This window comes from Elephas maximus, chromosome 14 (genome assembly GCF_024166365.1).
Source record: "Elephas maximus indicus isolate mEleMax1 chromosome 14, mEleMax1 primary haplotype, whole genome shotgun sequence".
NCBI lineage: Eukaryota > Metazoa > Chordata > Mammalia > Proboscidea > Elephantidae > Elephas > Elephas maximus.
This window is the reverse complement of record NC_064832.1, coordinates 24,606,341-24,630,599: the sequence shown is the minus strand read 5'-3', so window position 1 is coordinate 24,630,599 and position 24,259 is coordinate 24,606,341. Positions and strand designations below refer to the sequence as shown.

Sequence of the window (24,259 nt, the reverse complement as noted above, 5' to 3'; positions counted from 1 at the left end):
TTGAAATCTTCTATTCACCTCTTTTATGTCATCATTTCTTCCTTTTGTTTTAACTACTCTACATTCAAGAGCAAGTTTCAGAGTCAGTTCTGACATCCATTTCGGTCTTTTCTTTCTTTTTAATGAACTTTTGCTTTCTTCCTGTGGGATGTCCTTAATGTTATCCCACAACCCGTCTGATTTTAAGTCATTAGTGTTCAATGTGTCAAATCTGTTCTTGAGATGGCCTCTTCATTCAGGTGGAATATAGTCAAGGTTGAACTTTGACTCTCGTGGACTTGCTTTAATTTTCTTCAGCTTCACCTTCAACTTGCATATGTTCTGCAGTTGGCCCCTGGTCTTCTTCTGACTGATGATATTGAGCTTCTCCATCGTCTTTTCGCATGCGTGTAGTCGATTCAAATCCTGTGTATTCCACCTGGCGAGGTCCATGTGTATAGCTGCATTTTATGTTGAAAAAAGGTATTTATGATGAAGAAATCCTTGGTCTTGAAGAATCCTGTCATGTGATCTCTGGTATTTTTATCACCAAAGCCATATTTCCAACTACTGATCCTTCTTTGTTTCCAAATTTCACATTCCAATCACCAGTAATTATCAATGCATCTTAATTGCATGTCTAATCAATTGCAGACTGCGGAAGTTGTTAAAATCTATAAAACAATTTTTTATTTTGCTTTTGGAGAAAGTTTACAGCTTCAGGTAGTTTCTCATTGAAAAATTTATACAGACATTGGTTTGTGACACTGATTACAATCCCCACAATGTGACAGCATGCTCCTCCTTTTCAGCCCGGGTTCCCAGTGTCCATTTGTCCAGTTCCTGTCCCTACCTGCCTTCTTCTCTTGCTTTTGGACAGGAGTTGCCCATTTGGTCTCATATATTTGATTGAACTAAGAACCATGTTCCTCACGTGTGTTTTTTGTTTAATAAGCCTGTCTAATTTTTGTCTGAAAAGTGGGCTTCGAGAATGATTTCACTTCTGGGTTAACAGGGCGTCTGGGGGCCACAGTCTCAAGGGTTCCTCCAGTCTCTGTCAGACCAGTAAGTCTGGTCTTTTTTCATGAATTTGCATTCTCTTCTACATGTTTCTCCTGTTCTGTCTGAGACTGTCTGTTGTGGCCCCGTCAGAGTGGTTGTTGGTGGTAGCCAGGCACCATCTCTTTCTTCTGGTCTCAGGCTGGTGCAGTCTGTGGTTCATGTAGTCCTTTTGTCCTTTGGCTAATATTTGCCTTGTGTCTTTGGTTTTCTTCATTCTTCTTTGTTCTGGACAGGATGGGACCAATAGATGTATCTTGGATGGCCGCTTGCAAGCTTGTAATACCCCAGACACTACTCACCAAAGTGAGATGTAGAACATTTTCTTTATGAATTATGTTAAGCCAATTGACCTAGATATCCCCTGAGACTATGGTGCCCAACCCCCAACCCCCAGCCCCAACTACTCGATCCCTCAAATTGTTTGGATATGTCTAGGAAATGTCTATGCTTTTGCTTTGGTCTAGTTGTACTGAATTCCCCTATATTGTGTGTTGTCCTTACCTTCACTAAAGTTGACAATTGTCTGCTGTTTAGTTAGTGATTTCCCCTTCCTCTCCCTCCCCACCCTCATGACCATCAAAGAATGTTCTTTTCTGTGTGTAAACCTTTTCTTGAGTTCTTATAATAGTGGTCTCATACAATATTTGTCTTTTTGTGACTGACTTATTTCAGTGTCTTAGTCATCTATTGCTGCTATAACAGAAATACCACAGTTGCATGGCTTTAACAAAGAGAATTTTTTTTTCTCTCACAGACTAGGGAGCTAGACGTTCGAATTCAGGGTGCCAGGTCCAGGGGAAAGGTTTCTCTCTCTGTTGGCTCTGGAGGAAGGTCTTTGTCTTCAATCGTCCCTGGTCAAAGAGCTTCTCAGCACAGGGACCCCTGGTCTAAAGGACACGCCATTCTCCGGGCTCTTTTCCTTGCTGGTATGAGGTGCCCATGTCTCTCTCCTCACTTCGCTCTTTTATATTTCAAAAGAGATTAGTTTAAGACACAATCTAATCTTGTAGATTGAGTCCTGCTTCATTAACATAACTGCCTCCAATCCTACCTCATTAACATCATAGAGGTGGGATTTACATTACAGGAAAATCACATCAGATGACAAAATGGTGGACAATTACAATACTGGAAATCATGGCCTAGCCAAATTGACACATATTTTGAGGGGACACAATTCAACCCATGACATGCCGCCCTTTAGCCCCCCAGAATTCATGTTCTTGCCACATGTAAAACATATTCACCCCATTATATCATAGCAAAAGTCTCAGTTCAATTCCAAGTCCAAAATCCAAAAATTCCTCTTCATCTGTGAAATCTACAAGTTATCTGCTTCCAAAGTACAGTGGTGGAACAGCCACAAGCTAGACATTTCCTTTACAAATGGGAGACATTGAAGGGAAAGAAGGGATAACAGGTACCAAGCAAATCAGCATTAGCTCTCAAGACTTGAAAATATCCTCTGTTCCCTGAGACCATTTACACATTGGCCCTGCCCCCCAGACTTGGCCACACTCTCTGGATTCTGCGTGGAGGCCTCTCAGCATTGAGCTTCAAGTCCTCCTTCCAGGCGCACTGGAATGGCAACTCTGCTCCCTTGGTTTTGGGTGTCCCCATTCTCCTAGTCCATCTGAATGGCAGCTCTACCTTTTGAGACTAAGGCAGCTTTGCTTCCTGTTTTCCTTGTCTGTTCAGCTTCTGCTTCCTGGTTCCTTAGTCTCTTGGCCCCTCAGACCCTGCTGCCCTTGTCTGCCCTGCTGGGGCAAGTGTTCCAAAGCTCTTTAGCTCTACTGATAAGTGTCTGGAGGTACCCCACTCCACCATAAACTTTGGCTGGAAGGCATTCAGCTCTCTTGCTCCGTGGGTCAGCGAGCCTAGCTCCACTGATAAGTATTTGGAGGCACCCCACTCCACCAGGAAGCCTTCTATGCAAAGGCTCTCAGTTCTCTTGCTGTCTCCGGTGGCGTCTCTTGCTGGTCTCCTTGTTCTGCTGCTGCTTCTTGCCATCTGCACCATCCCCAGTGTAACAGCTTTCCACACTTCCTTCTGAGCCCTCACCAGAATTGTATTTGATGTTCATAATTCCACCAACAGTCTCTTCAAGACAATCTAGGCTTTTACTCTTAGGCACTTTAAAACTCTTCGAGCCTTTATCCATTCACAGTTTCAGAATGGCTTCCATATTTTAAGTATCTGTCAGAACAGCACCCTGCTCCTGGTACCAAATTCTGTCTTAGTCATCTACTGCTGCTATAACAGAAATACCACAAGTGGATGGCTTTAACAAAGAGAAATTTATTCTCTCACAGTCTGGGAGGCTAGAAGTAAGAATTCAGGGAACCAGCTCCAGGGGAAGGTTTCTTTCTCTGTCAGCTCTGGGGGAAGGTCCTTTTCATCAATCTCCCCAAGTTGAGGAACTTCTCAGCTCAGGGACCCTGGGTCCAAAGGACACGCTATTCTTCTGGCTCTTGTTTCTTGGTGGTATGACATCCCCATGTCTCTCTGCTCACTTCTCTGTCTTTTGAGATTGGCCTAAGACGCAGCCTAATCTTGTAGATGGAGTTCTGCCTCATTAACATAACTGCCTCTAATCCTGCCTTATTAACCTCGTGAGGTAGGATTTACAACACTTAGGAAAATCATGTGAGATGACAAAATGAAGAACAATCACACAATACTGGGAATCATGGCCTAGCCAAGTTGACAGATAGTTTGTGGGGACACAGTTCAATCCATGACACAGAGATTTATCCAAGTTGTGAGATGTTTTGTGGATTCATCATTGTTCTTTATCATTGCATAGTATCCTATTGTATGTATGTACCATACTTTGTTTATCCATTCGTCTGTTGATGGGCATTGTGAATAGTGCTGCAATGAACCTCAGCATGCATATGTCTATTCCTGTGACAGCTCTTATTTCTCTAGGGTATATTCCTAGGAATGGGATTGCTGGGTCTTATGGTATTTCTATTTCTAGCTTTTTAAGGAAGCCCTGCTGTATCATTTTCCTAAGTGGTTGTGCCATTTTACATTCCCACCAGCAGTACATGAGAGTTCCAACTTCTCCGCAACCTCTCCATCATTTGTTATTTTGCATTTTTTGGATTCTTGCCAGTGTTGTCAGGGGGAGATGGCATCTTATTGCTGTTTTTATTTGCATTTCTCTAGTGGCTAATGATCATGAGCATTTCCTCATGTGTCTGTTGGCTGCCTGAATGTTTTCTTTCGTGAAATGTCTGTTCATATCCTTTGTCCATTTTTTAATTGGATTGTTTGTCTTTTTGTTATTGAGGTGTTGAAATATTTTGTAGATTTTAGAGTTTGTACCCTTGGCGGATATATTGTAGCCAAAAATTTTTACCCAGTCCATATGTTCTCTTTTTACTTCTTATGAAGTCTTTTGATAAGTGTTTAATTTTTAGGAGCTACCAGTTATCTTTTTTTTTTTTTTTTTACCAGTTATCTACTTTCTCTTTTGGTGTCTGGGCATTGTTAGTTATGGTTTGTATACTATTTATGCCATGTATTAGGGCCCCTAGTATTGTCCCTATTTTTTCTTCCATGACCTTTATCGTTTTAGATTTTATATTTAGATCTTTGATCCATTTTGAGTTAGTTTTTGTGTATGGTGTGAGGTATGGAGCTTGTTTCATTTTTTTAAAGATGGACTTCCACTTCTGCCAATACTGTTTGTTAAAGAGACTGTCTTTTCTTCATTTAATGAACTTTGAGACTTTGTCAAATATCAGCTGCTCGTAGATGGATGGATTTATGGCTGGGTTCTTTATTCAGTTCTGTGATCTATGTGTCTGTTGTTGTACCAGAAACAGACTGTTTTGACTACTGTGGCTGTGTTGTTGTTGTGTGCCATCAATTCTGACTCATAGCAACCCTATAGGACAGGGTAGAGCTACTCCATAGGGCTTCCAAAGAGAGGCTAGTAGATATGAACTGGCAATCTTTTGGTTAGCAGCCTGAGCTCTTGACCACTATGCCACCAGGGCTGTAAGTAGTTTCTAAAATCAGGCAAGAAGAGGCCTCTCACTTTGTTCTTCTTCAGTAACGCTTTACTTATCCTGGGCCTCTTCCCTTTGCATATAAAGTTGGTGATTTCTTTTTCCAACTCGTTAAAGAATGCTGTTAGAATTTGGATGGGGATTGCATTGTGTCTGTAGATTGCTTTGGGTTGAGTTGACATTTTCACAATGTTGAGTCTTAAAATGTGAGCATGGTATGTTTTTCCACTTACATAGGTCTTTTTTGTTTTTTTGCAGTAGTATTTTGCAGTTTTCTTTGTATAGGTCTTTTACATCCCTGGTAAGATTTATTTCTAAGTACTTTATCTTCTTGGGGGCTGTTGTAAATGGTATTGATCTGATGATTTCCTTTTCAAATTTCTCTTTGTTGGTGTAGAGGAATCCAACTGACTTGTGTATGTTTGTCTTATATCCTGTTACTTTGCTGAAACCTATTAGTTCCCGTAGCTTTCTAATGGATTTCTTGGGATATTTTGTGTATACTATCATATCATCTGTGAATAGGGATAGTTTTACTTCTTCCTTACCAATTTGGATGCCCTTTATTTCTTTTTCTTGCCTTATTGCTCTACCTAAGACTTCCAGCACAATGTTGAATAAGAGTGGTGTGATAAAGGGCATCCTTTTCTGATTCTTGTTCTCAAGGGGAATGCTTTTAGTGTCTCTCCATGTAGAATAATATTGGCTGTTGGTTTTGTATAAATGCCCTTTACTATGTTTAGGAATTTCCCTTCAGTTCCTATTTTGCTGACAGTTTTTATCAGGAATGTGCTGGACTTTCAAATACCTTTTCTGTGTCAATTTACAAGATCATGTGGTTCTTTTGTTTTATTTTTGTGGATTATGTTGATTGGTTTTTCTAATGTTGAACCATCCCTGCATGCCTGGCATCAATCCCACTTGCTTGTGATTTATTATTTTTTTGATATGGTGTTGAATTCTAGTGGCTAGAATTTTGTTAAGAATTTTTACATCTGTGTTCATGAGGGATTTTGGTCTGTAGTTTTTTTTGTTGTTATTGTGTCTTTGCTTGGCTTTGGTATCACGGTTGTGCTGGCTTCATAGAATGAGTTCAAAAGTATTCCTTCCTTTTCTATGCTCTGAAATAGTTAGAGTAGTATTGGTGTTAGCTCTTCTCTGCAAGTTTGGTAGAATTCTCCCGTGACGCTGTCTGGACCAGGGCTTTTTTGTTGTTGTTAGTAGTAGTTTTTTTTTTTTTTTTTTTAATTATCTCTTCAATCTCTTCTTTTGTAATGGGTCGGCTTAGTTTTTCTACCTCAGTTTATGGTAGTTTGGGTAGGTAGTATGTATGTAGAAATTTGTCCATTTCCTCTAGGTCTTCAAATTTTTTGGAGTACAGGTTCTCGTAGTATTCTGTTACGATCCTTTTTATGTCAGTTGGGTCTGTAGTGATATCACCTGTCTCATTTTTTATTCGAGTTATTTGCTTCCTCTCCTGTTTTTCTTTTGTCAGTTTGGCCAATGGTTTGTTGATTTTGTTAATCTTTTCAAAGAACCAACTTTGGTCTTGTTGATTCAATTTTTTTCTGTTCTCTATTTCTTTTAATTCTTCTGTATTTATTATTTCCTTTCTTCTGGTGCCTGAGGGCTTCTTTTGCTGCTCTCTTTCTATTTGTTAGAGTTGTAGGGTTAGTGTTTTGATTTTGGCCCTTCTTTTTTGATATGTATATTTATTGCTATAAATTGACCTCTAAGCACTTCTTTTGCTGTGTCCCAAAGGTTTTGGTAAGATGTGTTTTCATTCTCGTTTGATTCTATGATTTTTTTTTTATTCTGTCCTTGATTTCTTCTATTACCCAGTAGTTTTTAAGCAAGTTTTATTCAGTTTCTATCTATTTGATTCTTTTCTTTGCTGTTTCTGTTATTGGTTTCTACTTTTATGGCATTATGATCAGAAAAAATGTTTTGTATTATTTTGATGTTTTAGATTTTGTTAAGGCTGCTTTGTGCCCTGAAATGTGGTCTATTCTAGAAAATGCTCTATGTGCATTGGAAAAGAATGTATACTTTGCTGCCTTGGGGTGGAGTGTTCTGTATGTGCTTATGAGGTCGAGTTGCTTGATTGTGGCATTTAGATCTTCTGTATCTTTACTTTCTTTCTAGATGTTCTGTCCTTCACCAAAAGTAGTATGTTGAAGTCTCCTTCTGTTATTGTGGAACTATTTCTCTTTTCAATGCTGCTGAACTTTGTTTTATGTATTTTGGAGCCCTGGCATTGGGTGCATATATATTTATTATGGTTATGTCCTCCTGGTGTATTGACCGTTTAATCATTATATAGTGTCCTTCTTTATCCTTTATGGTGGATTTTGCTTTAAAGTCTATTTTATCGGTGATTAATATTGCCACTCCTGCTCTTTATTGGTTTGCTTGATACATATTTTTCTATCCTTTGGATTTTTGTTTGTTTATGTCTTTGTGTCTAAGATTTGTCTCTTGTAGACAGCATATAGATGGATTATGTTTTTTTTTATTCATTCTGCCACTCTCTGTCTCTTTACTGTTGCATTTAAGCCATTTAAATTCAGTGTAATACTGATAGGCATGAATTTACTGCTGTCATTTTGTGTGCATGTGTGTGTGTGATGTTGATGGTTTCTTTGTTCCTCTTAATTTTCTGTGCAGTTATTTTTGTTTATGTATTTTCTTTTCATCTCTTTCCTTATTGTTGATTTTGTGTTTGCTGAGTCTTTATGTTTTTCTTCTTCTTTTTTTTTTTCTTTTATTTTGATAGGCTTATAAGCTTCCTTTGTGGTTACCTTGAAATTTACCTTCATTTTTCTATGTTTAAATTAGTCTTTTATTTCTTGATACCGCCTTGACTTCCTCTCCATATGGAGGTTCTATTACTACACTGTTTATTCCTTCTCTTGTTTTGACGTCATCGTCATTTACACATTGACTTTTCTGGTTTCCTATTTTTTTTTTTTTATTCTCAGTCTTTTAGCTTTGTTTTGTTTTTGTGAATTCCCTATCTGGGTTGGTATCTGGTTGATCTGTCTTATGTCCTAGTCTTGGATTGTTGTCTGATGTTATTGGTTCTCTAACTAGGGGACTCCCTTTAATATTTCTTGTAATTTTGGTCTTATTTTTACAAATTCCCTCAATTTTTGCTTATCTGGAAATGACCTAATTTTGCCATCATATTTGAGAGACAACTTTGCTGTATATATAATTCTTGACTGGCAATTTTTTTCCTTCATTACTTCGTATATGGCATCCCATTGCCTTCTTTCCTGCCTGTTTCTGCTGAGTAATCAGAGCTTAGTCTTACTGGTTCTCCTTTGTAGGTGACTTTTCATTTGTCCCTACCTGCCCTCAGGAATATTTCTTTGTCTTTGATTTTGGCAAGTTTGTTTATGATATATCTTGGTGACTTTCTTTTGGGGTCTATCCTGTTAAGGGATTCATTGAGCTTCTTGGATAGACATCTTCTCATCTTTTATGATATTAGGGAAGTTTTCTGCCAGCAAATCTTCAACAATTCTCTCTGTGTTTTCCATTATTCCTTCCTGTTCTGGCACTCCGATCATGCGTAGGTTTTCCCTTTTGATAGAGTTTCACATAATTCTTAGGCTTTCTTCATTTTCTTTCATCCTTTTTTTCCTCAAAAAAATCTGGTGTCAAGGAATTTATCTTCAATCTCACTAATTCCAACTTCCATTGTCTCAATTCTGATCCTATGATCTTTTATTGCGCTATCTAATTCTGAAATTTCATTGTTAATCTTTTGCATTTCAAGTTCCTATTTTTGTATGGTTTTTAGCAGCCTGTTCTGTTGTTTTGTTCTTATATTGTTTTCCTGAATTCTTCTATTCCTTTTTCTGTGTGTTCCTTGGTTTGGTCTGTGTTTTGCCTGATCTCTTGGAAAGCTCTGTATATTAGTCTTTCGAATTCTTTATCAGGTAAGTCCATTGCCTGAACTTCCTCTGGAAGGTTTTCTACTTCTTTATTTTGATCACTTACTGGAGCCATTTTGTCTTCCTTCTTTATGTAATTTGATATTGTCTATTGTCTCTGAGATATCAGTAAGTTGTTATTGTCTCTGAGATATCAGTAAGTTGTTATATGTATTTATTGTATTTTTATTTACTACATCCTGTGTTTTTGTTTTGTTTTGATGCATCCAAGTAGGCTGGGCGTGTGTGCTACTTTGTTTGTTGGTGTCATTGAAGCTCTCATGTCCTGTCTTCAGGTGGTCAGAGCAGCTACTTGGTGTGTGAGCCTGGGTGTCTGTTCACTGTATTTGCGGAGGTGCTGTAGATGTGTGTGAAGTTTTTGGTGAGGTGTTGATTCTGTCCTATTGTTTACCTGGCTGTGGATGCAGGGGATGTTCTTCCTGGTTGTTGGGTTGGGTTTGTGTGTGTGCTCTGCCATTTACCAGTTGGTTGGGCTGCAGGTGCCCAGGTCGTTGGTCACCAAGTGTGTGGTGCAGAGACTCTCACCTACTGTCCTGGGTGGGCTGGACTGCATGGGGCTGTTCAGAGCAGGCATCAGTCTCTGGTTGCAGTTGGCGGTAGTGTGAGGGGCAAGGCAGGGGACTGTTGGCTGCCCAGGTGCCCGGAAGGAGGGTGTGCCCCATCTGCCATTGCATGTAGTGAGGAGGTAGTGGAGCCAGTCCCTCATCACCTGGTGCCATTGGCTGGAGGGATTAGGAGGCACAACTAATTCTCAGGCCTCTGTCATGGACCACTACATAGAATGGGTATACTGCTGGTCCTCAGACCTCCAGTGTTGGCGGATGAGTCCTCTTCTTATGAAGCAGGGTGGTGTCAAATGTAGCAAATCTGCAGCTCCCACTTGACTGCTGCAGGTGAAAATGGGCTTCAGGTGGATGCCCTGGCCATTTGTCCTAATGAGGGCATGTGATGTTGGGTTGGCCTGCAAGGCACTAGGGCGGGTAGCCAGCGGGGATGAAAGGCAAAGGTGAAGGCACTGCAAGTCTGTGGACCCCCTACACCAGAGCCTGGGCAAAGGTGTTGGCTCTAAGTTCTCAGCTTAGGGGGTGTGGAGGCGTTGAATGCTGCAGGGCGGGTGTTGGAGTGGGGAGGGGGATGAATGATGAGAAGGGAGTGCTCCTCAGCTGTGCAGCTCTGGTGAGGGAAAGGGTTATGGTGTGTGCGTGTGGTGGTTTGGGAGCTTACACTTAACTTTTACAGGTCTGGTGTCACTCCTAGTTGGTTCTGGAGGTCCATGCAGATTTGCTGCTACTTGGCTGCACCACATGGAGTTGTTTTTCCCATGGAATGTTGCTGCTTGCCTCAACTTGTGTGCACTGTGCAGATTAAACTAGCAGGATGTCAGCAGTCCCACGATCCATAATTCCCTGTTTCCACTCTTTTTGAGTTGTCTCCTCCCACCTGTTGCTCAATCTGATTATTCAGGTTTGTCCTTGATGATTAGGGTTCCTATATTGTCATATATATTTGATTCACTTGTTTTTTCGGGTCTTTGTTGTAAGAGGGATGGCACAAAGCATCTGACTATTCTGCCTCAAAATCTTCAATTTATCTTTGGCATTAGTGGTTGGTGTGTAAATTTGAACAATACCACATTAACTGGTCTTTCTTGTACATGTATGGATATTATTCTTTCACTAACAATATTCTACTTCAGGATTGATCTTGAAATGTTATTGTTGACAAGGAATGTGATGCTGTTCCTCTTCAATTTGTCATTGCTTACATAGTAGGCTGTATGACTGTTTGATTCAAAATGATAATACCAGTCCATTTCAGTGCACTAACCTTGGGATATTGATCTTCAAGCATTCCATTTCATTTTTGATAACTTCCAATTTTCCTCGATTCATACTTTGTACATTTCACGTTGTGATTACTAATGGATATTTTCAGCTGTTTCTTCTCATTTTGAGTCATGCCACATTAGCAAATGAACGTCCTGAGAGCTTTACTCATCCGCATCATCTACTTTGAGGAGGCAGCTGTTCCCCAGTCATATTCTGAGTGGCTTCCAAACTGAGGAGCTCATCTTCCAGCACTATATCAGACAGTGTTCTGCTGCTATCCATAAGGATTTCATGGGCTAATTTTTTTTGGAAGTATATCTCCAGGCAGGTCCTTCTTCCTGGTCTGTCTTAGGTTTTTCAACAAATGGATGCAATGCTGGAAGTGCTCACTCGTCTATGCCTAGAAATTTAGAAGACAGTTACATGGTCAACTGATTAGAAGAGATCCATATGCGTGCCATTCTAGAGAAAAGTCATCCAAGGCAATGCAGAAATTATCAAACAATATCATTAATGACCCACACAAGTAAAATTTTGCTGAAGATAGTTAAAAAACAATTAGCAGCAGTACATCAACAGGGAACTGCCAGAAATTCAAGAAGAGAACATGGAATGAGGGATATCATTACTGATGTCAGATGAATCTTGGCTGAAAACGGAGAGTACCAGAAAGATGTTTACCTGTATTTTATTGACTATGCAAAGGCATTTGACTCTGTAGATTATAACAAATTATGGATAACATTGTGAAGAATAACAATTCCAAAACACTTGCTTGTACTCATGTGGAACTTGTACCTAGACCAGAGGCAGTTGTTTGAACAGAACAAGGGGGTACTGTGTGGTTTAAAATCAGAAAAGATGTTTATCAGGGTTGTATCTTTCACCACAGTTATTCAATATGTATGCTAAGCAAATAATCTGAGAAGCTGGACTATATTAAAAAAACATGGCATCAAGATTGGAGAAAGACTCATTAACAACCTACAATAAGAAGATGACACAACCTTGCTTGCCGAAAGTGGAGAGAATTCGAAGCACTTACTGATGAAAATCAAAGACTGTAGCCATTGTGGATTGCACATCAACACAAAGAAAACAAAAATCCTCACAACTGGGCCAATAAGCAACATCATGATAAATGGAGAAAATATTGAAGTTGTCAAGGAATTTGTTTTATTGGATCCATAATCAAAGCCCATGGAAATAGCAGTCAAGAAATCAAACAACATATTGCATTGGGTAAATCTGCTGCAAAAAACCTCTTTAAAGTGTTAAAAACAAGATGTCACTTTGAGGACTAAGGTCCACCTGACCCAAGCCATGGTATTTTCAGTCACTTCATATGCATGTGAAAGCTGAACAATGAATAAGGAAGACTGAAGAAGAATTGATGCATTTGAATGACCATTTTAGAGAAGAATATTGAATATACCATGGACCCCCAGAAGAACAAACAAATCTGTCTTAAAAGAAGTACAGCCAGAATACTCGTTAGAAACAAGGATGGTGAGACTTTGTCTCACATACTTCAGACATGTTATCACCAGGGACCAGCCCCTGGAGAAGGTCATCATGCTTGGTAAAGTAGAGGGTGGATGAAAAAGACGAAGACCCTCAACAAGATGGCATGACACAGTGGCTGAAATAATGGACTGAAATATAGCAATGATTTTGAGGATGGCACAGGACCAGGCAGTGTTTCGTTCTGTTGTATGTAGGGTTGCTATGAGTCATAACTGACTCGACAGCACATAACAACAACCATGTTTGACACAAAATTATTTCCATCTATTCACAATGAAATATCCTTGCAGTTAAAAATGTGAAAAATGTCCTTAGGAAATAATGGTTTTATTACAACGTCTCTTCCTTACCAGGTAATGCAGGATAAATCTTGTTCTTCAATTTTGGTCCTTCCACATTTTTCCTGGATGTGTCCTGATTGTCAGATTTGTTAATGTTGTCCATGAGCAAATGGGGCTGATAGCAAAAGGGAACATCTTTTGCTGACTAAAAGTCTCTTCGTGCCCAATGGGAATTCATTGATTTTGACTTATTAGTGAGTAATATCACCTAGAGTACTTCCTTTTGCACTGGTCTGAAGGCATTCTTAGCATTTACTCATTGTAAGTAAAGTATATATAAAAAAAAACACATGCTTAAAATCGCATGTTTCTGGACTGGCAGAAATATTCATAAGGCTTTTCTTTGGCTTCTCTTTTGGCCAGTTATTTAACCATTCACATCATCAGTGTTAGAGAGCGAATACTGCCAAAGAGGAAATTGACTGGTTACTGTTGCCATTTGTTAGTGTCTAAATAAAATTACATGGAAAATAAAGGGGAAACTAGTGAATACAAATAGTTCTTCAAATTGCCCACAAATTTCCATTTTCCGTGATCTGTTTCATCATGGGCAATCAAGGATTCACTCCATCATTTACTGAATAGGAAGAGTACTGGACTGTGCCCCATGATGGTGATAATGGTAATGACAGCAATGAGCATTTATTGTTACTGTGTGCCAGATGCTGTGTTAAGCCAGCTCCATTTATTCAAATCATAATGCATGTGCTTGGAACAAACTCCCTCAGTAGGAGATTTGCATAGCCCCATTCTCCTGATGAGGAAACTGAAGCATTGAGAAAGGATAGGTAAGTATTCCAAGTCAGATGTTTGATGCAGCCAAAATTCCAGTTAATGAAAATATCTAGGAGAATGTTAAAAAAAAAAAAAAAGTTCCCTAGGTGGTGCAAAAGGGGCCCTGGTTGTTCAGTAGTTAAGCATTCAGCTGCTAACAAAAATGTTAGCCTCTCAAACCCATCAGCTGCTCCGCAGGAGAAAGATGTGACAATCTTCTGTAAAGATTACAGCCTAGGGAACTTTTTGAGGCAGTTCTACTCTGTCCTACAAGGTCACTAGGAGTAGGAATCAACTCAACAGCAATGGGTTTGGTTTTGTTTTGGTAAGTGGTATAAATGGTTATGTACTCTGTTGTTGTTAGATGCTATCGAGTCCATTTCTACTCATAACAGTTCAGTGTGTACAACAGAATGAAACACCGCCTGGTCCTGTGCCATCCTCACAATTGTTGTTATGCTTGAGCCCATTGTTGCAGCCACTGTATCAATCCATATCAGTGAGGGTTTTCCTCTTTTTCACTAATCCTCTACTTTACCAACCATGATATCTTTCTCCAGGGACTGATCTTTCATGATAACATGTCCAAATTATGTGAGGCGTACTCTTGCCGTCAGTGCTTCCAGGGAGCATTCTGGATGTACTTCTTCTAAGAGAGATTTGTTCATTCTTTTGGCAGTCCATGGTATATTCAATGTTCTTCACCAACACCACAATTCAAAGGAGTCAGTTCTTCTTCAATTGTCCTTATTCATTGTCCAGCTTTTGCATACATATAAAGCGATTGAAAACACCATGGCTTGGGCCAGGCGCACCTTAGTCTTTAAGGTGACATCTTTGCTTTTCAACACTTTAAAGAGGTCTTTTGCAGCAGATCTGTCCAATGCAATGCCTCTTGATTTCTTGACTGCTGTGTCCATGGCTGTTGATTGTTGATCCAAGTAAAACGAAATCCTTGACAACTTCAATCTTCTCTCCATTTATCATGATGTTGCTTATTGGTCCAGTTGTGAGGATTTTTGTTTTCTTTATGTTGAGGTGCAATCCATACTGAAGGGTGTGGTCTTTGGTCTTCAAGTCCTCTTCAATTTCAGCAAGCAAAATTGTGTCATCTGCATAACACAGGTTGTTAACGAGTCTTCGCGCAATCCTGATGCTGCCTTCTTAACAAAGTCCAGCTTCTCCGATCATTTGCTAAGCATGCAAATTGACCAGGTATGGGGAGAAGATACAACTCTGACACATACCTTCCCTGGCTTTAAACCATGCAGTATCCCCTTGTTCTTTTTGAACAACAGCCTCTTGATCTATGTACAGATTCCTCATGAGCACGATTAAGTGTTCTGTAATTCCTATTCTTCGCCATGTTATCTGTAATTTGTTATGATTCACACATAGTTGAATGCTTTTGCATCATCAGTGAAACACAGGTAAACATCTTTCTGGTATACTCTGCTTTCAGCCAGGATCCATCTCACACCAGCAATGATATCCCCGGCTCCACATCCTCTTCTGAATCCAGCCTGAATTTCTGGCAGTTCCCTGTTGATATACTACTGCAGCCGTTTTTGAATGATCTTCAGCAAACTTTTACTTGCATGTGATATTAATGATATTGTTCGATAATTTCCACATTCTGTTGGATCACCTTTCTTTGGAATGGGCATAAATATGGATCTCTTCCAATCAGTTGGCCAGGTAGCTGTCTTCCAAATTTCTTGGCATAGATGAGTGAACACTTCAGCGCTGCATCCATTTGTTGAAACATCTCAATTGGTATTCCGTCAGCTCCTGAAACCTTGTTTTTCACCAATGCCTTCAGTGCAGCTTGGACTCCTCCCTTCAGTACTGTCAGTTCCTGGTCATATGCTACCTTCTGAAATGGTTGAAAGTCGACCAATTCTTTTTGGTATAGCGACTCTGCATATTCCTTCCATCTTCTCCCTTTTTTTTACTGTACTTTAGATGAAGGTTTACAGAACAAACTAGCGTCTCATTAAACGATTAGTATACATATTGTTTTGTGACATTGGTTGCCAACTCCAAGACATGTCAACACTCGACCCTTCTCAACCTTGAGTTCCCTATTACCAGCTTTCCTGTTCCCTCCTGCCTTCTACTTCCCCTGGGCTGTTGCGCCCATTTATTCACATTTTGTTTTATGGGCCTGTCTAATCTTTGGCTGAAGGTTGAACCTCAGGACTGACTTCAGTACTGAGCTAAAAGTGTGCTCGGGGGCCATACTTTTGGGGTTTTCCAGTCTCTGTCAGACCAATAAGTCTGGTCTTTTTTTGGAAGTTAGAATTTTCTACATTTTTCCCCATCTCTGTCTGGGACTCTCTATTGTGTCAGAGCAGTTGATGGTGGTAGCTGGGCACCATCTAGTTGTGCTGGACTCAGTTTGATGGAGGCTGTGGTAATTGTGGTCCATTAGTCATTTGGACTAATATTTCCCTTGTGTCTTTGGTTTTCTTCATTCTCCTTTGCTTCAGACAGGGTGAGACCAGTGGAGTATCCTAGATGGCTGCTCACAAGCTTTTAAGACCCCAGATGCTACTCACCAAAGTAGAATGTAGAGCATTTCCTGTATAAACTATGTTATGCCAACTGAGCTAGATGCTCCCCGAGACCATGGTCCCCACAGCCTTCAGCCCAGTAATTCAGTCTCTCAGGAAGTTTTGGTGTATCTATGGAGCTTCCATGGCCTTGCCTTGGACAAACTGCACTGGCTACCCCAGTATTATGTACTGCCTTATGCTTCACCAAAGTTATCACTTACCTATTGCCTATTTAGTGTTTTTCCATCCTGAGCCCTTCCCTCCCTCGTAACCATCAGAGTGTTTCTTTTTGTGTGTAAACCTTTTCATGAGTTTTCATAGTAGTGGTCTCATACCATATTTGTCCTTTTGTGATTGACTTATTTCAATCAGCATAGTGCCCTCCAGATTCATCCATGTTGTGAGATGCTTTGCAGATTCATCATTGTTCTTCATCATTGCATAGTACTCCATTGTGTGTATGTACCATAGTTTGTTTATCCATTTATCTGTTAACGGGCATCTAGGTTGTTTCCATCTTTTTGCTAGTGTGAACAATGCTGCCATGAACATGGGTTTGCATATATCTATTCACATGACAGCTCTTATTTCTCTAGGATATATTCCTAGGAGAGGGATTGCTGGATCATATGGTATTTCTATTTCTGGGTTTCTAAGGAAATGCCATATCATTTTCCAAAATGGTTGTACCATTTTGCATTCCCACCAGCAGTGCATAAGAGTTCCAGTCTCCCTTCAGCCTCTCCACCATTTGTTATTTTCTGTTTTATTTTATTTGTGCCAGTAATGGCAGTGTGAGATGGTATCTCATTGTGGTTTTGATTTGCACTTCTCTAATGACTAGTGATCGTGAGCTTTTCCTTATGTGTATGTTAGCCGCCTGAATTTCTTCTTTGGTGAAGTGTTTGCTCATTTCCTTTGCCCATTTTTTAATTGCATTATTTGTCTTTTTGTTGTTGAGGTGTTGGATTTTCCCATAGATTTTAGAGTTTAGACCTTTGTCTGATTTGTGATAGCCAAAATTTTTCCCCAGTCTGTACGTTCCCTTTTTACTCTTTTGGTGAAGTCTTTTGATGAGCATAAATGTTTAATTTTTAGAAAATCCCAGTTACCTAGCTTATCTTCTGGAGTTTGTGTGTTGTTAGTTATGGTTTGTATCCTGTTAATGCCATGTATTAGGGTCTTGATCTTATTTTTTCTTCTATGATCTTTATACGTTTTGGTTTTATATTTAGGTCTTTGATCTGTTTTGAATTAGTTTTTGTGTATGGTAGGAGGTAGGGGTCCTGTTTCATTTTTTTGCACATGGACACCCAGTTTTGCCACCACCACTTGTTAAAAAGGCTGTCTTTTCCCCATTTGATGGGTATTGGGGCATCGTCAAAGATCAGATGACTGTATGTGGATAGATTTACATCTGGGCCCTCAGTTCTGTTCCATTGGTCAATGTATCTGTTATACCAGTACCAGGCTGTTTTGACTATCACAGCTGTATAGTAGGCTCTGTGGTCAGGTAGTGTGAGTCCTCCTACTTTATTTTTCTTCTTCAACAGTGATTTACTTATCCTGGGCCTCCCCCTTTCCGTATAAAATTAATGATTAGTTTTTCCATCTCTTTAAATAATGTTGTTGGTATTTGGATCAGGATTGCACTGTATTTGTAAATTGCTTTGGGTAGAATTGACATTTTCACAATATTGAGTCTACCTATCCATGAGCATGGTATGTTTTTCCATGTATGTAGTTCTCTTTTGGTTTCTTGCAGTACTGTTTTGAAGTTTTCTTTGTATAGGACTTTTACATCCCTGATTAGATTTATTCCTAAGTATTTTATTTTTTTAGGGGCTATTATAAATGGTATTGTTTTTTCTGATTTCCTTTTCATGGTTTTCTTTATTGGTGTATAGGAATCCAACTGATTTTTGTATGTTTATCTTATATTGTTCGACTCTTCTGAATCTTTTTGGTTCCAGTAGTGTTCTCATAGTGTCTTTTGGGTTTTCTACGATAGTATCATATATCATCTGCAAATAGGGACAGTTTTACTTCTTCGTTACCAATTTGAATGCTATTTATTTCTTTTTCTTTGACTTATTGCTCTAGCTAGGACTTGCAGCACAAGGTTGAATAGGAGCGACGATAAAAGGCATTCTTTTCCATGTTCTCAAGGGGAAGGTTTTCAACCTCTCTCCATTAAGAATGATGTTGGCTGTTGGTTTTGTATAAGTAACTAACCCATTGCTATCAAGTCAATTCTGACTCATAGTGACCTTATAGGACAAAGTGGAACTGCCCCATAGAGTTTCCAAGAAGTCCCTGGTGGTTTTGAACTGCCGACCTTTTGGTTAGCACTTAACCACTACACTACCAGCGTTTCCCTTGGCCTTGTATAAAGATACCCTTTATTATGATGAGGAATTTCCCTTCTGTATCTATTTTATTGAGAATTTTTATCAGGAATGGGTGTTGGACTTGCATTTTCTGCATCAGTTGAGATGGCCATGTGATTCTTTTATTTTATGTGATGGATTCAAAAAACAAAAACCAAACCCAGTGCCGTTGAGTCAATTCCGACTTATAGCGACCCTATAGGACAGAGTAGAACTGCCCCACAGAATTTCCAAGAAGCGCCTGGCAGATTCGAACTGCCGACCCTTTGGTTAGCAGCCGTAGCACTTAGCCACTACGCCACTAGGGTTTTACGTTGATTGATTTTCTAATGTTGAACCATCCTTACATATCTGGTATGAATTGCACTTGACCGTGGTGTATTATTTTTTTGATATGATGGTGAATTCTATTGGATGAATTTTGTTGAGAATTTTTGCATCTACACTCATGAAAGACATTGGTCTGTAATTTTCTATTTTTGTGGTGTCTTTGCCTGGTTTTGGTATCAAGTTATGCTGGCTTCATAAAATAAATTTGGAAGTATTCCTTCCTTTTCTGTGTTCTGGAATAATAAGCTCTTCTCTGAATATTTGGTAGAATTCGTCAGTGAAGCAATCTGGGCCAAGGATTTCTTTTCGTGGGAGTTTTATTATTATTACCTTTTCAGTCTTCTGTTGTTATGGATCTGTTCAAGTATTCAACTTCAGTTTGTATTGGTTTGGGTAGATAGTGTGTTTGTAGAAATTTGTCCATTTCCTCTAGGTTTTCAAATTTGTTGGAGTATAGTTTTTTGTAATATTCTGTTATGATCCTTTTTATTTCAGTTGGGTCTGTTGTAATGTCCCCCAATTCATTTCTTATTTGGGTTATTTGTGTCCTCTCCTGTTCTTCTTTTGTCAATTTGGCCAGTGGTTGGTCTACTTCGTTGATCCTTTCAGAGAACCAACTTTTGGTTTTGTTGATTCTTTCTATTGTTTTTCTGTTTTCTATTTCAGTTGTTTCTACTCTGATCTATATTATTTCCTTTTTCTGGTGGCTGTCAGCGTCTTTTGCTGTTCCCTTTCTATTTGTTTGAGTTGTGTAGCTAATGTTTTGATTCTGTCCCTTTCTTCTTTTTTGATGTGTGCATCTATTGCTATAAATTGTCCTCTGAGCACTGCCTTTGCCGTGTCCCAAAGGTTTTGGTATGATGTATTTTCATTCTCGTTTGAGTCTAGGAATTTTTTTATTCCATCTTTGATTTCTTCTAACCCAGCAGTTTTTACCAAACCAAACCAACTGCCATCGAGTTGATTCTGACTCATAGCGACCCTATAGGACAGAGCAGAACTGCCCCATGGAGCTTCCAAGGAGCACCTGGTGGATTTGAACTGCTGACCTCTCGGTTAGCAACCGTAGCATTTAATAAGCAGGGTGTTATTCAGTTTCCATGTATTTGACTTTTTTTGCTTGTTCTTCCTGTTCTTAATTTCTATTTTGATGGTGTGGTGGTCAGAGAAGATACTTCGTATTATCTCAGTGTTTTGGATTTTTTCAAGGGCTGCTTTGTGGCCTAAGATGTGGTCTATTCTGGAAAATGTTCCATTTGTGTTGGAAAAGAATGTGTACTTTGCAGCTGTTGGGTAGAATGTTCTGTATATGTCTATGAGTTCAAGTTGGCTGATTGTGGCCTTTGGATCTTCTGTATCTTTGTTGAATTTCTTTCTAGATGTTCTGTGCCTTACCAAGGGTGGTATGTCGAAGTATCCTACTATTATTATAGAACTGTCAATTTCTGTTTTCATTACTGTAAGAGCTTGTTTTATGTATTTTGGAGCTCTGACATTGGGTACATAGATATTATGGTTGTATCTTCATGACAGATTTTCCCTTTAATCATTATATAATGCCATTCTTTGTCTTTTGTGGTGGATTTTGTTTTAAGTCTGTTTTATCTGAGATTAGTATTGCCATTCCTGCTCTTTTTTTGGTAGCTGTTTGGTATATTTTTCCGTCTTTTGATTTTTAATAAATGTATGCTTTTGTTTCTAAGGTGTGTCTCTTGTAGACAACTTATTGATGGGTCCTGTTTTTTTTTTTTTTTTTTTAATCCTCTCTGTATCTTTATGGGTGCATTTAGCCCATTTATGTTCAGTGTAATTAATGATAAGTGTGAGTTTGTTGCTGTCATTTTGTAGTGCTTTTTTTTGTGGTTTCGACATTTTCTTTGTTCCTCTTACCCTTCTGTGCTGAATTCTTTTTGTTTGTGGATTTTTCCCCCTTTTTTATAGATTTTGATTTTACTGAGACTTTATTTTTCTTCTTTATTTTGGTGAGTAGGTCCGTTAACTTTCTTTGTGGTTATCTTGAAATTTACCCTTTTGATGAGCATAAGTGTTACGTTTGGAGGCTTTTGATTATTGATTCAGTCTCTTCAGTCGTTAATGATCTGTTGAGATTTTTTTACTTCTTGAATTACTTTTGGTAGATTATGTGCTTCTAGGAATTTCTTCATTTCATCTAGTTTATTTAATTTGTTGCCATATAGCTATTCATAATATTCTCTTATAATCATTTATATATATATATATATGTTTGGTAGTAATATCCCCAAAATCATTTCTCCTTTTAGTTATTTGTGCTTTTTCTCCCTCTCGCTCTCTTTTTTTTTTTTTTTGCTTGTCGGTGTAGCTAACAGTTTGTCAATTTTCCAGGCAGCCAACTTCTGGTTTTGTTGATTCTTTGTATTGTTTTTATAGTCTCTCTTTCATTTATCTCCTCTTTATAGTACTTATTTTCTTACTTCTGCTAACTTTGGATTTAGTTTGCTCTTCTTTTCCTAGTTCCTCAGGGTATAAAGTTAGGTTATTGATTTGAGATGGGTCTTCTTTTTTAATATTGGCCTTTAAAATGATAAGTTTCCCTCTGTATACTGTCTCACTGCGTTCCATAAGTTTTGATGTATTATGCTTTCATTTACATTCATTTCTAAGTATTTTTTTTTTAATTTCTCTTTTGAGTTCGCCTTTGACCAATTGGTTGTTTAATAGTGTGTTGTTTAATTTTCACATATTTGTGAATTTTCCAATTTTCCTTCTGTGCCTGATTTCTCATGTCATTCCAGTGTGGTCAGAGAGGATACTTTGTATGATTTCAAATTTTTTAATTTATTGATAACTGCTTTGTGACCTAAATATGGCCTATTATTTGTAATGATTCATGTGTACTGGAGAAGAAAGTATTTTGTGCTATTGTTGAGTGAAGTGTTCTATATATGTCTCTTAGGTCTAGTTGGTTTATAGTGTTGTTCAAATCCTTTATTTCCTGACTGATCTATTGATCTTTTTCCTAAATGTTCTATCCTTCATTGAGAATGGTATATTGAAATCTCCAACTATTTTTTGTAGAAGTGTCTATTTCTCCTTTCAGTTTTGTTGGTGTTTACCTCATGTATTTGAGGGCCCTTATGTAAGTACATGCACATTTAAATATCTTCTTAATTCATTGACCCTTTTATAACTATATAATGCCCTTCTTTACCTCTTGTAAAAGATTTTGACTTGAAGTCTATTTTATATGATAATGTAGCCATTCCATCTCTCTTTTGGTTGCTATTTGCATGGAATATTTTTTTTCCAGCCATTCACTTTCAATTTATTTGTGTCTTTGGGTCTCAGATGTATCACTTATCAATAACATATAGAGGGATCATGATGTTTTATCCATTCTGCCAATCTCTGCCTTTTAGTTGGAAAGTTCAATTCGTTTACATTTAAAATAATCATCAATAAGGAAGGGCTTACTTCTGCTATTTTGGTAGTGTTTTTACAGAAATTTTCTTGAATGCTGGGGGAAAAAATCAAAAAAAGGACAAAATAAAAATATCTCCCAGTCTTTGCATCTTACTTTGTTGTGCCAAAGCACTCCAACACTAATCCAGGCTTGCGTGGGCATGCACTGGCTTTCTCAATTCCCCCATATAAAAGGTGATTTTGAATCCCCTAATTTCCCAAAGAAACTCTGTCCTTGACTTCTCCATTCAGTCCTTAGAGGTTCATGGTATGCGTTAATCACACTCTTTTAGCCCTAGGCAACTACAGGCAATTACAGCCTTCTGTCCTTGCTTGCTGATTTTCCACCCCGTGTGAGCACTCAGGCTAAACCAAGACAAATGCCTTGCTTCAATCTTTCAGGCAGCCCCCACACAGATTAGGACAGACATAATAATTTTTTAACAAAGTCCACTCTGCTCCCTCTGAAGCCAGATATCAGGCTTCTTCTCTGGAAATGTAGGCTGCTGCAGCTTGAAGACAAACCCAATACCAAGCCAGGGAGGGGATGGAACATGGCACATAGAAAACCAAAGCTCTTCTACAGTTTTGACACCACGTTTTTCTAGATTCAGCATTTACTAAGTTGCTGTAACTCTTTGGTTCCTAGAGTTCTTACAAAGTTGGTTCTGCCAGTTTCTGCTTCATTTTAAAAAATATTTTTGTGGCTGGACTGGACCTGGGATTTGAGAAACAAGAAATTAGAAGGTACAGGAGGGAATGGTACCCACAAACTGAAGTTTGATTTTGTAGGTAATTAGAACCAAAAAATAAGCCTATGAAGTCAAGTGATGTCTTTCTATGTACATTTTAAAATATTCAACTCTGATCTGAATAAATGGACACGAGTAATCTGTTATGGAGCCATCCATAAAAGGCAAGATATGAATGTAAATTAAGACACACCCAGGGAGAGAGAGACAGAGAGAAAAATTATTGAGATTTGGGGCGTTCAGTCTTGATAGTATCTATGGGAATACAGTTTTCTGGACACTAATTCTGAAACTTTAATGAGGTAAGTCATGTTTACTATATGTTTTTGAGTCAAGAAATTTTTGTTCACATAACTTGATCACATCACTCTTCCATGTGACAAATCTCTCTCCCTCTTTTTTTTGCATTTTTTTGGCATTAAAGTAAGGTAGAACAACTTTCCAGACTTGATGTTGATGAAGATATTGAAGCTAATTTATATAAGTAAGTCTGTTTGAAGGGTGGACAGAGGGAGCCATTGATGGGTCTTTTATCTTTGGGAAGAAAGGGCTGTTGCCAAGGCAAGAATGAAAATAGAACACTGTGGAAAGGCATCAAAATGCTTTAATAAAATTCTTTAATGATTACCAAAGATGGGAGGAGGAGGCAGGAAAATTACCAAATAGAAGACACGAGTTAATATTGGTGAAGCCAAAGGGAGTACATAATATAGGGGGAGTTATCAAAACATGACCAAGGCATGGGAGGATACTGAGAGGAATGCAAGAACTTAGGGCAACAAGGGTAATTACTGTGGCATAGACAATTATGCAAAATTAGTATTAACAAACACTAATTTATGAATGGATACCTGGGTAGATAGGTCCATCAAGAGATGTGGGAGGGTGTAAGGGAACACACCTACCTTTGGATATAGGTTAGGTGGTAGATATTTCTACACATATAACTGTCGGTGCTGCTTATATATTAATATAGACAATGAAGCACACAAGGGCCACAGTCAGGGAAACTTCTTAGACATAACCAAATACCTCATGAGATGTAGTTCCTCGGCTCAAAGGTGAAGGACCAGAGACTCAGGGGACATTTAGGTCAATTGGCACAACTTAGTTCATAAAGACAAAGTTCTTCATCCAACTTTCATGAGTAGCGTCTGGGGTCTTAAAAACTTGTGACTGGGCAGCAGGGCCAAGATCCACAGTAGTCACATGTTTCTGGTGATTCCTTTTACAACAAAGACCCAAAAAAACAAGTGAAACGAGATTATATATATGATAAGCCAGGAGCCCTG

General features: G+C 38.7%; 1 protein-coding gene across 1 annotated transcript in view; it reads left to right on the top strand.

Moving 5' to 3' along the window:
* Positions 1 to 24,259, top strand: part of LOC126058277 (phosphatidylinositol 3,4,5-trisphosphate 3-phosphatase TPTE2-like) — a 310,242-nt gene that overhangs the window by 93,984 nt on the left and 191,999 nt on the right. The window lies entirely within an intron of this gene.